Genomic DNA, 15,415 nt, shown 5'->3' on the forward strand with positions numbered 1-15,415 from the left:
TCCCAGTTTTGCTGCTAACGAGGATGCAAAAGTTATAAGATCTTTTAGGCCCCATCCCTCACATTACTTTGGTCTAGCTACTTTCTCCCAGGCCACCCATGGCAGAACTGAGTCCTCCTTTGATCTAACCCACAACATAATTTCCTTATCCGTGAGAGAATTCCTTTGGGCACCCATGTTAGTGCAGTCCAGTAAATATGTATGGCCATGAGATCCGACTTAATCAATACCAACCTTCTCGCTTTTGACAAACATTTATAACTCCACTATTTTTCCCAGTTTTCAAAATTTTCCATAATCTAGTACTAGTCTTGTTTCCTGTAGGTATCTGGCTTAAGGTGGAATCCCAGGTATTTGAAGCTGTCCTTCATCATATTTGTTTCAAAAGGAAGAGCCTTTGTAATCCCCTTGATTCCGGTCCTTGAGAACCCCTCTAGAATCAAAGATGACTTTTTACATTGATACACATACCTGTAGCTATTAGGAACAGACCGAGGATAGATTTAATATGTTGAATATCACTCCTACTTCCATCACTGAAAAGGAGAATATCATCAACAAACAATAAATGAGAGATATGAAGGTTTACTGCCACTTTGATACCTTTTACATCTCCTCTTTTCCTTTCTTCTAGGATCATTTAACTAAGGCACTTAGCTACTAATAGAAAGAGGAGGGGAGATATTGGGCTTCCCTATATGAGTCCTCTTTGGCTATGGAAGGAAGATGATGCTGCCTCGTTGATCAGGACTGCAACGCTAACATTTGAAATACATCCCATAACCCAATTTATAAAACCGATGCCAAAGCCCAAGTGGGTAATTAACATCCTAATGTAAAGGCAACTAATTTTGTCAGATGCTTTAGAAAGATCAATTTTTACTATCACTCCTTTTTTCTGACTCTTCTTTATATTTTGCAGTGTCTCTTGATCCACTCGTATAGCTTCATGGATCTGTCTGCCATCCAAGAAGCCAAATTTCTCCTTGGATATGTTCCCGCAGAGAATAGGCTTCAATTGTATTGCAATGACTTTTGCGATAATTTTATATATGTAATTGCACAAAGATATAGGCCTAAATTCCTCAAAATACGAGGGGTCCTCCAACTTAGGGATTAAATCCAAGAAAGTGGAATTGAAAGGTTCATATACCAATCCGTTTTCCCGAGATTCCTCAACCACCCCAGTGAATTCATCCCCTATGAAATCAAAGAAGTGATGGAATAATTCCATTGTCCACCCATACGACCCTAGGCTCTTGTCCCTCTTCATTGACTTTAAAATTCCTTCTACCTCCCCTCTTGACACCGAAGCCATGAGAAGTTCATTTTCCTCCTCCTCAACATACCTCGGGAAGTTTTGGGCTACCCAGATCACCTCTACTATTGATATCTCTTCTGGAGCTTTGAAGAGGTTTTGAAGTGGTTTCTTCCCATTGAGGCTAGTTCATCAAAGGATTTTGTAGTACCTCCTTCCTCTGTTTTTAATCCCCATATTGTATTTGAATTTTTCCTCCCTTTTGCATAGTTCTGAAATAATTTTGAATTTTCATCGCCTACTGCCAACCAAATTTCTCTGCTTTTTAATCTCCATTCTTCTTCTATATTATTAAGGATTTTACTTCGTTCTGTCGCCAATTGTTTGATCCTTTCCCTTTTCTCTATTGTATCATAGCCATCCTCTTCTGAACTATCCAGTTGCTCTAAATCCTCCCCTATTCTACTTAAGGTAGCTTCCTCTTTGATCTTATTTATTTTTCCCATTCTATGGTTTCCTTTTTCATGCGCTTTAAGTTCTCCATAAAGGGTTGATCTAGATACCTCCCCTATTCACCATCCATAGGCCTCCAAGTGGTTGTAACCAAGTTATTATATGAGGCTTCCTTGAGCCATACCAGGTTAAATTTGAATGGAGACCCTCATTTTTTATTAGGCCCTTTAATTTCCAATAGACTAGAAGGTGGTCCGAGTCCCCTCCTTCCCCCACACAGTGTCTGAAACAAGGGAGGCTAGATTCCAATTCCTCTTTTAGCGGGAAATGATCCAGTGTCTTGGCTACCCTTACCTCCCCCACTCTCATGTTCCTCCAAGTCGGTCTGGATTTTGTCAAGTTTATATCTAAGATCTTGCGAGAGCGGATCTTGTTCAGAAAGAAGTCTACTAGAGGATCATCTTGTGCTACAGGGCTCCATGTTTCTGATAGGCCCAAGGAGAAGTTTAGATCCCCTCCCACCATCAAGTTCGGGTTATTCATAATGGATTTTGAGAATAGATTATTCCAAAATGACACCCTATCCAAAAAAGGCCCATAAATATTCAATAATAATAATTTTGAGAATAACTCTTGGGAATAGACCTCAGCTCCCAGAATATGCTCCGATCCCCAAAAATTTAATCACTTTAGGCTTCCTTCTTTGACTCCTAGTGCCAAGCCCCTAGATCTTCCTTTGGCATCCATACTCATGAATGTATAGCCCGTAAAAATTTTATTCAGTGCCAACTTGATCTCCTCTCCTATTCCAAGGGTTTCTTGCAACATTATAATATCATGACAGTAACATTTAATCAAAGCCTTCAATGCTAGTTTTTAGAAGCACTAGCAAAACCTTGACAATTAAAAGACAACATAATCATTTCGTCACTTGGGATGGGGCCCGTGCTGCTCTAAGCACCCCGGTAAGTGATAATTGTTTCCTATCTACTATATAAATTTTTGATCTTTGCTGAGCCTTTGACAAGTTGGACTTCCTTCGTCTTGTCTTTTGAGGTCCAACTGAACTTAGATGGACTCTCAACCCTCCCACAACTTCCCAAGGGACTATCTTCTTCTCCTGATGCCAAAGGTTATAATGAGGTTTCTCAATAGAATTTCCTACATAACAAGGGATCACAAGGCTTGTAGCCAAGGGTTAGTTCAGGAGAATCTCAAGAATGGAGGTTATGATATTGTCCAGGGCATCAATCACATATTCAACATGCAAATGTGGAGGCCTGGAAGGACTAGGCCTTAGGATCAAATTGAGTAGAGACATAAAGGATTTATTAATATAAGGGATAGGAACAAGAACCGTACCCTCCAACTGAGGCGTAGATACAACTTCTCCACTCTCCACTGTCTCTGCCCCACTCGGCTCCCCAACCTGCTCTTGCTCCTGCTCTGCCACTTCCTCCATCTGCATATCCTTCATTCCTTCAGTTTCCATCTGCATCTGATCTCCAACCTTCCTATTCCCCAATTCCTCTGCTTGTATGTTCCCCTTCTCTTCCCTCTGAGGCCGATCTTCACTTTCTTATTCTCCTCTATGCCTTCTTCTCCTTCTAAATCCCAGAGGGAAATCTCTAGCAAGATGCCCATAAATGTATCATCGATGACATAAAAAAGGAATATGTTCATAATATATGATGTATGTGTACGATAAATCCTTGTATTTAAGATGAATTTCCTCTGCTAGTCCTTCCCTTGGATTCAATCTTACCAGAATTCATGATAGGCCCTTATCCCTTGATTCAACAAATGACATGTCTATTTCCAGAAAATGACCCAGAGTATTTCTAATGGATCTAAAGACTGTTTCCATATAGAAAGGTGGAGGTAATCCTAGGAGACATACCAATACCAAAATATCTGCCACTTGTTCTCTCTAGGCATCAAACAGGGGGTTCCATCTTTTAAACAAAATGGACGCTCTTCCAAAACAATAGTTTCATCTCAAAACCCTTTCAAGGGTTTCTCCCTTGCTAAATTTTATCATGAACCAACCCCTAGCAAGAGTGGACACTTCAAATTGTTGGTCTGGAACCTCCTTCCATACTTTAGAAGTCCATTCAGTGATGTAATTTGCTGAGTATTTTTTTCCCTTGGCTCTCTCGACCAAGGTTGCCTCTACCACTTCCATTGCTCTATCTTTCTGAATGTCCACTCCAAGCACCAAGTTCAGACTTACCTCCTTTTTCTTTATCAGGTTACCTTTCTTCCTCTTCACTCCTATATTCCTGTTCCTCCTTGCTTCCCATGCCTCTGTTCTAGTCCCCCTCTCATTGATTCCTTCTACAGAGAGTGGTTCTAATTGCATCTCCGCTATACAAATTCACTGGTTTAAAACTCTGACTTCCGAGAGTTGTCCCTCCACTCCCACAAGGAAAGAAGACTCCCCCACCTCCTATCTTATGGAAGTCTGGTTAAACGTTTCACGCCCTGCTGAGATAAGTGAAGAAATTTCCCCTCTAAATTTTTCTTTGAAGTATCCCAACCCCTCCACTGGCTCTTCTAGAAATCCTCTAAAATCCTAGGTACGAGATTCTTCTGATAGCTCCTCTAGATTAGGGTTTCTTTTTTGCGATAAGGCCTCTCCAACCCTCTAGTTCAACGGATTCCTACATGCAATAGTACTATCCAACATTTTCCCCTTTACTGCTTCCTTGTGTCCCAAATCCTCTACTAGAAATTACTTCAAACCCTCATTTTCTATCAACCACAACTGCTAACGATGTCTTATAAACCTCCCGTAAAAAAACCAGAAGTATTGGAAGAACTAGGGTTTAATAGACTTACTTGGTTTCCCACCACCACCTCCGCTGCACATTCTGCCAAGAAAAATGCTTGTTCCTCTCTCACCTCTGGTTCCTTGTTAGTCCCCCAAGCCTCCTCCTTTGAACTACATAGACTCTCCTCCAGAAACCCTAAACAACTTTCTTGACTCCATCCCACCATCGAGCCTCTTCTCTTCCTAGGTGGAAGCCCACTTGGACGAATAAACTTCTCTATGTTCTTCTCAGTGACATCCAAATCCCATACCGACATGATGTCTCCAGGCTCGGGATCCAAATTGATAGAATCTCATTGGTTTACCATGATACTCATACCTATCTGCTGGTTGAAACCTCCATAATTAATAATAGTTGTTACAACCTTCATCGACTATGTGCCGCTGAGTGCAGAAGATAGACACAATAGAAATAACAGTAAACCTTCTTTCCCATCTGAATGTTGCCCTAAACCTCCATTTACCACCGACCTCATTCCCGATGCCCTCAACCCTGGTGCCAAGTACAAACCAGCTGTCTGTTGCCTTTTTCTGCCTAGCGCCATCCGTGCTTTCCTCCCTGCTACACATAATCCTGACTTCTACCATTATCCTGTAGAGGTTTTCCTCCCATCTCCATCATCTCCCATTAGTTGTAGTCTTAGTTAATAATCAAAATACTCAAAATTCATTCATGAGCGAATGTTAGAAGAAACCCATTGCTTTTTCCACTCAATGCATAACTTCCAGATCATGTTAGCTAATGGAGGTATTATGAAATGTTGGGGTAGATTTGAAAAATCAAATTTCAAATGGGTGGCTACCATCTCAAAAACCATTTATTTTCCATAAGTATGAGTGGTTGTGATATAATATTAGAGCAGAATGGTTACACACTTTGGGACTGGTCACCATGGATTTCAAGGAACTATATATGAGTTTCATTAAATAAGACCATGTGCACACCCTTCAAGAGCTTTAGGGAGACCCTCCTAATATAGTAAGATCTCATCATATGGAGAATTTATTAAAAATACCACCCTAACATTATTTCCCAATTTAATGATGTACAAGGTATGGAAAGTATGACACAAGGAATCCACCTAGACTTGTAGTTTTTCCTCAGAAAACATCATTAAGTCTTCGAGACACAAAAGGGGTTACCCACTTCTGATGGAGAGCATGACCATGGTATTCCCTTGATTCTAGGAATTCAACCACTGAATGTACATCTTTATGAGCACCCTTTTGCACAAAAGAATGAAATAGAAAATATTATTCAGGAAATGTTAGAGTCAATGGGTCATAGATCCTTGTGTAAGCCTTTACTCATCACCAGTGGTCATGTTATTAGATAAGGAAGGTACTTGGAAAGTGTGTCTTGATTTTAGAGCTCTCAATAAGTTGACGTTCAAGGAAAAATTTCTTATCCCAATTTTTAATGATCTCATTGACGAACTTCATGGATCCAAGCTTTTCAATAAGATTGATATGCATTCATGATATTTCCAAATCAGGACAAAAGAGACAAACGTCCTTAAGACAACCTTCAATGCACATAAAGGTCATTATGATAATCTAACAATGTGTTTTGGTCTTTGTAATGCTCCATCCACTTTATAGAGCCTCATGAACAATATTTTCAAACACTCACTATGTAATTTTGTGGTGAAATTCATTGATTATATCTTGATCTACAATAAAGTGTGGGATTCACACTTAGAGTATGTAGGTAAGTTTTGCAACTATTGAGGAACGACCAGTTGGTCTTGAAGCACTCCATAGTGTGATTATGGGGTTCTTTAGGTTGAATATTTGGGTCACATTGTAAGTCAAGATGGAGTATGAGTCAATCTGAAGAAAGTGGTAGTGATGCAAAACTAGCCCTGTCCCAAAACATTGAAGAGACTGGGGGGATTCTTAGGACTTATAGGCTAATATAGAAAATTTGTGAAAAATTATGAAAATATTACAACTCCCTTAACTTTACTCCTTAAAAAGAATGTTAGGTCCCTATAGTACTAGTGTAGCCCCCATATTGTTATTATTGTGCCCCATAATACTAGTGTAGCCTTCATATTGTTATTGTTGTCCCCCATAAAAGCCCACTATTGTTATTTTTGTGCCCTTACGTTATTATGGTTATGTAGGCCCTAATTATATTTTGACCCCTTATAATCCTATATATATATCGAGGAGGTATTGTCATTTGAATCATCCAATAATTCTTTATTTATGTGATATAAAAGGAGGTTTCCCCCTTTAATTGGCTTATTTTCAAGTAGTTGATCTATGTTTTATTCAGTTTTGTGATCTAGTTACATAACATTTAGTATCAGAGCTCTAGATCCTAGGGTTTTGTTACTTCAAACAGGTCATCTTGGAATTTTCTCTATGAATTTTTTATGAGAGGCTTGAGAAGCTAAAAATTTGACCACATGGATTAAAAATATTTATGAACATCATATAAAAAATTCAGAGTTTTGTTCGCTATATTATCATATATATGATTCAAGGAATGAAGAAAACTCACACGACCATAACACACTAAAATAAAATACTCACACACATAAAATAAATAGCAGACATATAGAAAACCAGACATGGCGGAAAAGGCAGAGAGCCATCATGTGGTCTCTCATGCTCATGTAATTCTCTCTTATTCAAATAATTTAATAATACATTTAAATACATGAGCAAGTGGTCTTAAGATAGTGCGTCTATCTTAGACTCACTTGGTTGAGACAATTTCTCAACTTACACACTAATTTAGGAGAGCTAGTTGGAGAGAATCTCTCATCCAAACTAGAATCCTTGGTTTGAGGAATTCTCATGATTTTATTTATTTAATTGGATTTATTATTGATTTTTAAGAGAGTGAGGCTAACAAGGAAGTTAGGGCTTTTGTATGCTCCATAATTCAGTGTCAAATGGGTGTCTTGGAGAAAATTGTCATAATTTTCTCTTTGGGAAATAGATTTGAATGCCATAAAATGTGACTGAAAGTGTACAGACTGTCTTTTACATGTATCATTTTCAGGTCCTCTTGTGTTTTCACAGCAAAATTTCAATGACACAACAATAGTGCATAATACCCAATATCGCAAATACTTCGTGTTGTTTCATTTTAAAAGTTGCGATGAGAAAACCTTCGATACCACTTGGTTCCTGCCACTTGCCACTTCCATATGAGTCTGCTGTTATAATAATTGAAAAGTCTATTTTCAATGGTTTTGCGGGTAGTTTTTTGTGTTTATATTTCAATTTGATTTTTGGTTAATTTTAATAATAGAACTCACTACTTTGTTGTATTTTGAAACAGGGATGAACCCAGGGTCGATAAGGAAGAAGTAGTAGTTCGATCCGGGATTTCCAAACACTCTCTGCCATGTGTCACAACACAGTTCTAAAATGGAAAGGTTGTTGTAATAGAAACTAAATAAGGCCAACACGTGGACAACAAATAAATCCTTCAGATAAATAACGTCACTTCGTTGCAATGATTTCTAGATTGGACTTTCCATTGCTCGAGAGAATTAGGGGAGACTATTTGCTCTGTAAATCTGTATAAATACCCTTGTATCCAATATAGTTACATGAGGTGACGATCCACACAAGGGGGCTCTGTAATAATTCGATTTGTGACTTTGCACTATTTTAGAGTACAGAGAGTTTTATTGTAGAGATTGTAGAGAAGTTATGGCTCTATTATATAGAGACTTTGCACTATTGTAGGCAGTTTTATTAAGGGCCATAGCTACTCTCCAAACTGTGGTAATAAAACTTTGACATGGTTTTAATTGATTCTTGTTCTTGTGTACTATTACCAGAACTCAGGATTATTGTCTCACTGTTAAAGTTTCATTTTTGTTTCTGATCTTTATTCTAAACATTATTATGTTTATTTGATATTATGCACTATTGCTGTGTCATTGACATTTTGTTGTTGAAACTTTGTAAAGTTATGTTTTCAAGGTAGAATGAGATCAGAATCAATATTAATTCATTGAATTATTCCTGTGGTGACTAATAACTATTTATTATTCATTTGCATGCTTATTTTACTTTCACTTGTATTAGTTAATGTGAACTACTTCCTTTAATTAATACAAAATCACATGATGAATTATGTCAGTTCTTTCCCCTTGTTTTAGTTAACTTGCTCTCAGATTAGGAGAGGGCTATCCCATTCTAGTTTGAGATATGTTTTTCATGTTTTAGATTAGTTCTGCATCTACATCTTAGTTTGCATCAAGTCCTCTCTCAAAGAGGAAAACTTTAGTTGTGGCTTGGCTGAGCCCCAGATCAGCTTAAGGATCACTTTCTTGCCTGATCAGCAAGAGGGATGATCTGATGTCTCTTCTCTATTGGTAGGTGAAAGTCACATTTTAAGCTAGTAGAGATAAAGAGAAAGTAACTGGGCCTAGTTTAAACAGTCAAAACCACCATTTTGATGGAAAAGGAGCTGCTCTAAGTTCCTGATTGGGTGGTCTCCCTTATAATGTTGTAGGCAGAGATTTTCGAGCCTTCAACAGGTGTGAAGGTTAAAACAGTGACATGTGGCATCCCATACAAGTTTTATCTACTATACTCGTCCATAATCAGGTAATCTTGGGAGAATTACATAACTTTATCTCGAGGAATCCAATCTTGGTCTAACTAGTGGGGTTGGAAAGAGGACAAAAAGGACTACCATAAGATACAATTTCAGACCTTGGGAGGCAAAATCACAGAGATACAATAGTTTCAAGTTCATCCTTATCAACAAGCTCAAAATCAATCTCTTAAAAGGCATGTATTTTAAAATTTGCATAACTTTTGTTTTAAAAATCAATTTGAAGTGATTTAGAGGGCATAGTGAAACATAGATGTCATTAATTTATTCCAAAATTCCCCTTAGACTAAAAATTTCTAAACCCTTCAGGCCCTAAGAAATGCAACATGATATATTAAAATTATGGGACCAAGTGAAATAACTTTCACTATCACAAAGATCAAGCAAAAATGAATTGGAAGCTACGATTGATGGTTTACAAGAAAAAATGGAAGGCTTAAAAGAATAAATAAGAGATAACCTAAAAGTAGACATAGAAGGTTTGAAAGAAGGTTTGACAAAGTTGCTACAAGAAAGGATTCCTAGTGCTGACATGTTAGTCCATCAAGCCCATGATGAGAACAAAAGGAATGTGAATCATGATTTTAAATATTCTAACTCAGGGTTGAAGACGAATCATATTCCAAAGATCGATATGAGGAAGTTTGATGGAAATAATCCAATAACATGGATATTACATATGGAATAGTTCTTTGACCTACACGATGTGAAACACACACAAAATGTACACATTTCATCTTTATATTTAGAACCCAATCAATTTATAGGTATCGATGGATTTATTCTCGTAAAGAACTTGTCACTTGGACAATTTTTATTGAGGAATTGATAGCACATTATGAGGATAAAAAGAGAAATACTTTATTTAGCCAAATGATAAATATCAAACAAATGGATTCAATTGGGGAGCACATTAAGCACTTCCAAATATTGAATATCAAGGTAGTTTATATTCCAAAGGAGCATCTAATTGATGTATTCATAGGGAATTTAAATGATAAAATCTGACATGCGTTCACCTTTGGGAACCTAAGTCATTGGAGAATGAATTCAAGGTTGCAATACAAGTTTACAAGAAAATTATGGCAACAAGGATGTCTACCACCTACAACTATAAATTGGAAGTGTTACTGCTCCTAGATTCCCACAACCTACAAGGTTGACACCACATCAACAAGAGGAAAAAATAGAAAAAGGGACTTGTTACAATTGCGATAGAAAATACACTAAAGGTCATACGTGTGCTAAGAATAAATTATTTTACATAGATTGTGAAGAGGAGGAAGAAAAGGAACAAGAAACATCAAAAGAAGAATATATACACCAAGAACCAACCCAAGGGATGAAAAAGAAGAAATGAATTTGACCATATCTTGTAATGCATCGGCGATAATTACCACTCCTCAAACTCTCAAGATAGAAGGATATATCAAGAAGACAAAGGTAATAGTGCTTATTGATTCAAGTAGTACTCATAATTTTATTCATTGTAAGATAGCCAAGGATTTGAATTGCTTTTTATATTTAGCACAACAACGTCAAGTGATGGTTGCAAATGGAGGAACTATAAATTGATCAGTGAAGTACTATAATCATCAATATAACCATGGGGGAATATGTATTAATAGTCCAATTCTTTCCATTCTAATGGGTGGTTCGGATGTTGTATTAGGATTCCAATGGTTACAAGCTTTGGGGATGATAAATTTTAATGTGCAAGATCATTTCTTGAGAAATTTCTCAGAAGGAAAGGAAATTTAATTAAGGGGTATCACATGGAAACTTGGGAAGATAATTAGTTATAATGGAATGACAAATATTTTGAAGAAGGAACAATGAGGGGTAATTGCAAAATTATGTTCACTAGATGTTCAAACATATAAGTCATCCATTTCTCTAGATCTCCAAAAAGTCCTTGATAATCATTTCAAGGTATTTGAGGCTCCCAAAGGTATCCCACTTATTCACAATAATGATAATGGTATTCACTTGATTCCAGGAAGTGTTCCTCCAAACATTAGACCTTACATATATCCCTATGCTAGAAAGGTGAAATTGAATGTATGGTTGCAAAGATGCTAGAGGTAGGTATAATTCAACCTAGCCAAATGTTTTCTCTTCTCGAGTAGTTTTGGTGCACAAGAAGGATGGATCATGGCATATGTGTCCGTATTATAGATATGTCAACAATTTAACTATTAAATATAAGTTTCCCATTCCTATCATTGATGAATTGTTGGATGAAGTACATGGAACAATTTACTTCACCAAGCTGGATCTTTGTTCATGATATCATAAAATTAGAATGAAGATAGAAGACATTCTGGAAACAACATTTAGAACTCATGAAGGTCATTATGAATTTTTGGTCATGATTTTTAGCCTTACTAATGCACCTTCCAAATTTAAAGGTTTGATGAATTCCACTTTCAAATCCTTCCTTAGAAAATCTGTGTTAGTATTTTTTGATGATATACCAATCTACAACAAGTCTTGGAAAGATCATGTTCAACATGTTGACAGGGTGCTCAAACTATTGGAGGAGAAACAATTGTATGAAAAATCATCCAAATGTTTATTTGGGGTACAAGAAGTGGAAAATTTGGGTCATATTTCATCTCATGAGGGTGTTAAGGTAGTCCCTAACAAAATTAAAGCCACCAAGGAATGGAAAATCCGCACAAACTTAAGGGATCTTCGAGGATTTCTCGGGTTGACAATGTATTATCGCACATATTTAAGAGTAATGGGAAGATAGAAGCACCTCTAACAACATTACTGAAGAAAGATGTGGTTTTGTGGACTCCAAAAGCAACTAAGGCCTTTGAACACCTTAAAGAGGCAATGTGCAAAACTTCGGTATTAGCTACAACAGACTTAACAAAATCCTTTATTGTGGAATGTGATGCCTCAGGAAATGGCATTAGTGTTGTTTTAATACAAGAAGGAAGATACATTGCTTTTGAAAGGAATCCAATCATGGGAATGTATTTACATAAACCTATTTATGAGAAGGAAATGCTGGAAATACTACATGAACTTAAGAAATGATGCCCTTACCTAATGGGAAGACACTTCAAGGTAAAAATAGATCACAATAGTATTAATAATTCTTGGAACAAATATTATCTTCAAAAGAGTAGAAAAAATGGTTCATAAAGATGTTGGGTTATGACTTTGAAATCATCTACAAAAAAAGAAAGAAAAATGTTGTTTTAGATGCACTCTGAAGAGGGATGAGGATGTGGAAGCATTAGTCTGTTCCATTTATATTATCCAACCTGATTGGATTACTGAAGCAAGGGAGGAATGAAAGAATGATGAAGAAGTATGGACACTCATTCAAAAGTTGCAACAAGATCCCAATGCATTTGATTCATTCATTTGGGAAAATGATTCAATGTGGTACAAAGATCACTAATATCTATGTAAGAACCCCAACTTAAACATAAGGTTCTTTTGGAATTGCACACCTCTCCTATAGGAGGGTGATTAGGATTTTTAAAAACTTACCACATGGTCAAGAAGGAATTATTTTGGGATGGCCTTAAATATGATATTTAGAAGTTTCTAACAGAATGCTTGGTTTGGCAACAAAATAAAGTTGAGAAACTTAAGACCCTGAGTATTTTACAACCATTAGTCATTCCAAGTCAGTGTTTGGAAGAAGACTCAATGGATTTTATCACAGGTTTACCTAAGTCTGAAGGAAAGAGTGTCATCATGGTGGTAGTTGATAAACCTACCAATTATGCACACTTTTGTGCTCTATCTCATCCTTTCAAATCCAGTACAGTCACAACTACATTTGTGGAAACAGTTCAAAATCTACATGGAAATACAAATATTATTGTAAGTGAGACAGATCCCATTTTCACTGGATTTTTTGTTGTTGTTGTTGTTATCTTGGTACTCAAATATGATGTAAAAATTGAGATAGTGAACAAATGTTTGGAAATATATCTTCATTGCTTTGTATATAATAAACAAACATAATGGATTAAGTGGTTACCCCTGACAGAATGGTGGTATAACACTTCCTTCCATATCACAAAAAAAAGTGACCTCATTTATAGCACTTTATGGATATCATCCACTGTTAATCACATCATATTTAAGAGATAATTCTAAGGTTCAAGCAGTGGAGGATCACATTTAGCATCAATATCAAATTCTCCAACTCTTAAAGGATAACCTAACTCTAGCATAGAATTGAATGAAACAATATTCATATCAACATTGTAGTGAAAGAAGTTTTGATGTGGGAAATGGGTATTTTTACGACTACAACCATACAAACAAAAGTCCCTCAAGCAAGCTAAGGAGGATAATAAATTATCACCATAGTATTATGACCATTACAAGGTGTTGCAAAATATTGGTACTATGGCATACAATTGGAACTGCCTACATCTTTGTGTGTACACCTAGTTTTCCATGTTTCATGCTTAAAGAAGTTTATAGGTGACAAGCACCTAGTTCAAACTATATTGACATAACTTGAAGAGGAAGGAAAAATCATATTTGAGCTTGAAGAAATCATAAAAATAAGAATTTGATAGCTATGAAACATATCAATTTCAAAGTATCTCATTAAGTGGAATAACTTACCTACTGAAGGATCCACATTAAAGGATGAGTATTTTATACAGAAACATCTAGAACTACTCAAGCATCGAGGACAACACTTTTTTGAAGGAGAAGGGAATGTTAGGTCCCTATAATACTATTGTAGCCCCCACATTGTTATTGTTGTGCCCCATAATACTAGTGTATCCCCCATATTGTTATTGTTGTTCCTCGTAGAAGCCCACTATTGTTATTTTTGTGCCTTTTTATTATGGTTATGTAGGCCCTAATTATGTTTTGACCCCTTAAACTCCTATATATACCAAGGAGGTCTTAGCATTTGAATCATCCAACAATTATTCATTTATGTGATGTAAAAGGAGGTTTCCCACTCAAAGAGGCTTATTTTCAAGTCGTTGATCTATCTTTTCTTATATTTATGATATGGTTACATAACAAGAAATTCCTCTTTTAGATAACATCACAAGACTTCACTATTGTGAAGGATTCCATGTACACTACTATAGTATTAGCAGTGCTTGATTTTACTAGGAAATTTTTCTTTGAATGTGATTCATTAGGCTGAGGTCTTGGAGTAGTCTTGATGCAACAAAGATGCCCCATAACATTCACTAGTAAGTAGTTGTGTGATTTCAATTTGGGCATGAGAAGAAAATGATGCCTATCCTTCATGTAGTGGATATTTGGCACCCCATATCTCAGATGGAAGCATTCATAGATCAATATTAACCATCATTGTCAAAAATGCTTCCTTAAACAATGGTTTTCCTTACCAAAGAAACATAAGTGGGTCACCAAGATGCCTGGGTATGATTATGAGATCATATATAAGAAGGATAATTAAAATGTTGTGATTGATGTTGTATCTAAACAAATTTGTGGGGGATGGATCACTCCTTTCCTTATGCATACTAAGTCTAAGATGGATCAAGGAAGCCTACATAAAATGGAAGGAAAATAGCACTTTAAGACATCTCATCCAACAACTTTAGCTAGATCCCAACCCACCCAAAGATGATACATGGCAATAAGATACATTTCTATATAAAGGGTGCATTGTTATGGAATTTTTTCCCCCTAAACAATGAGTCATGGAGGAACTACATTAATCATTGATAATGACTCACTTTGGCTTTCATAAAACCTATGAAAAATTATGAAAATATTACAAATCCCTTAACTTTACCTCTTAAAATGAATGCCTTTTTTCTGGAGCGAGATAACATCATAGGCCTTCACTGCTTTAAAGGATGCCATATACACTACACTCGTATTAGTAGTTCTTGATTCTACTAAGACATTTTTCTTTTAATGTGATTCCTTAGGCAGAAGTCTTGGAGTAGTCTTGATGCAAAAAAGATGTCTGTTAACATTCACTAGCATGTAGTTGCGTGATTTCAATATGGGTATGAGAAGGAAATGATGGCTATCCTTCATGTAGTGGATACTTGGAACCCCATATCTCATAGGGAAGCACTCAAAGATCAATACTAACCATCATTGTCTAAAGTACTTGCTCAAACAAAGGTTTTCTTCACTAGATAAACATAAGTGGGCCACCAAGATGCTTGCGTATATTTATGAGATCATATATAAGAATGATAATTAAAATATTGTGACTATCGTCATATCTAGAAAATTTTTAGAGGATGGATCAGTCCATTCCTTATCCATACCAGGTCCAATA

This window comes from Pinus tabuliformis, chromosome J, assembly GCF_031772625.1.
Source record: "Pinus tabuliformis cultivar Carrire ecotype Pingquan chromosome J, CPIR1, whole genome shotgun sequence".
Classification (NCBI taxonomy): Eukaryota; Viridiplantae; Streptophyta; class Pinopsida; order Pinales; family Pinaceae; genus Pinus; species Pinus tabuliformis.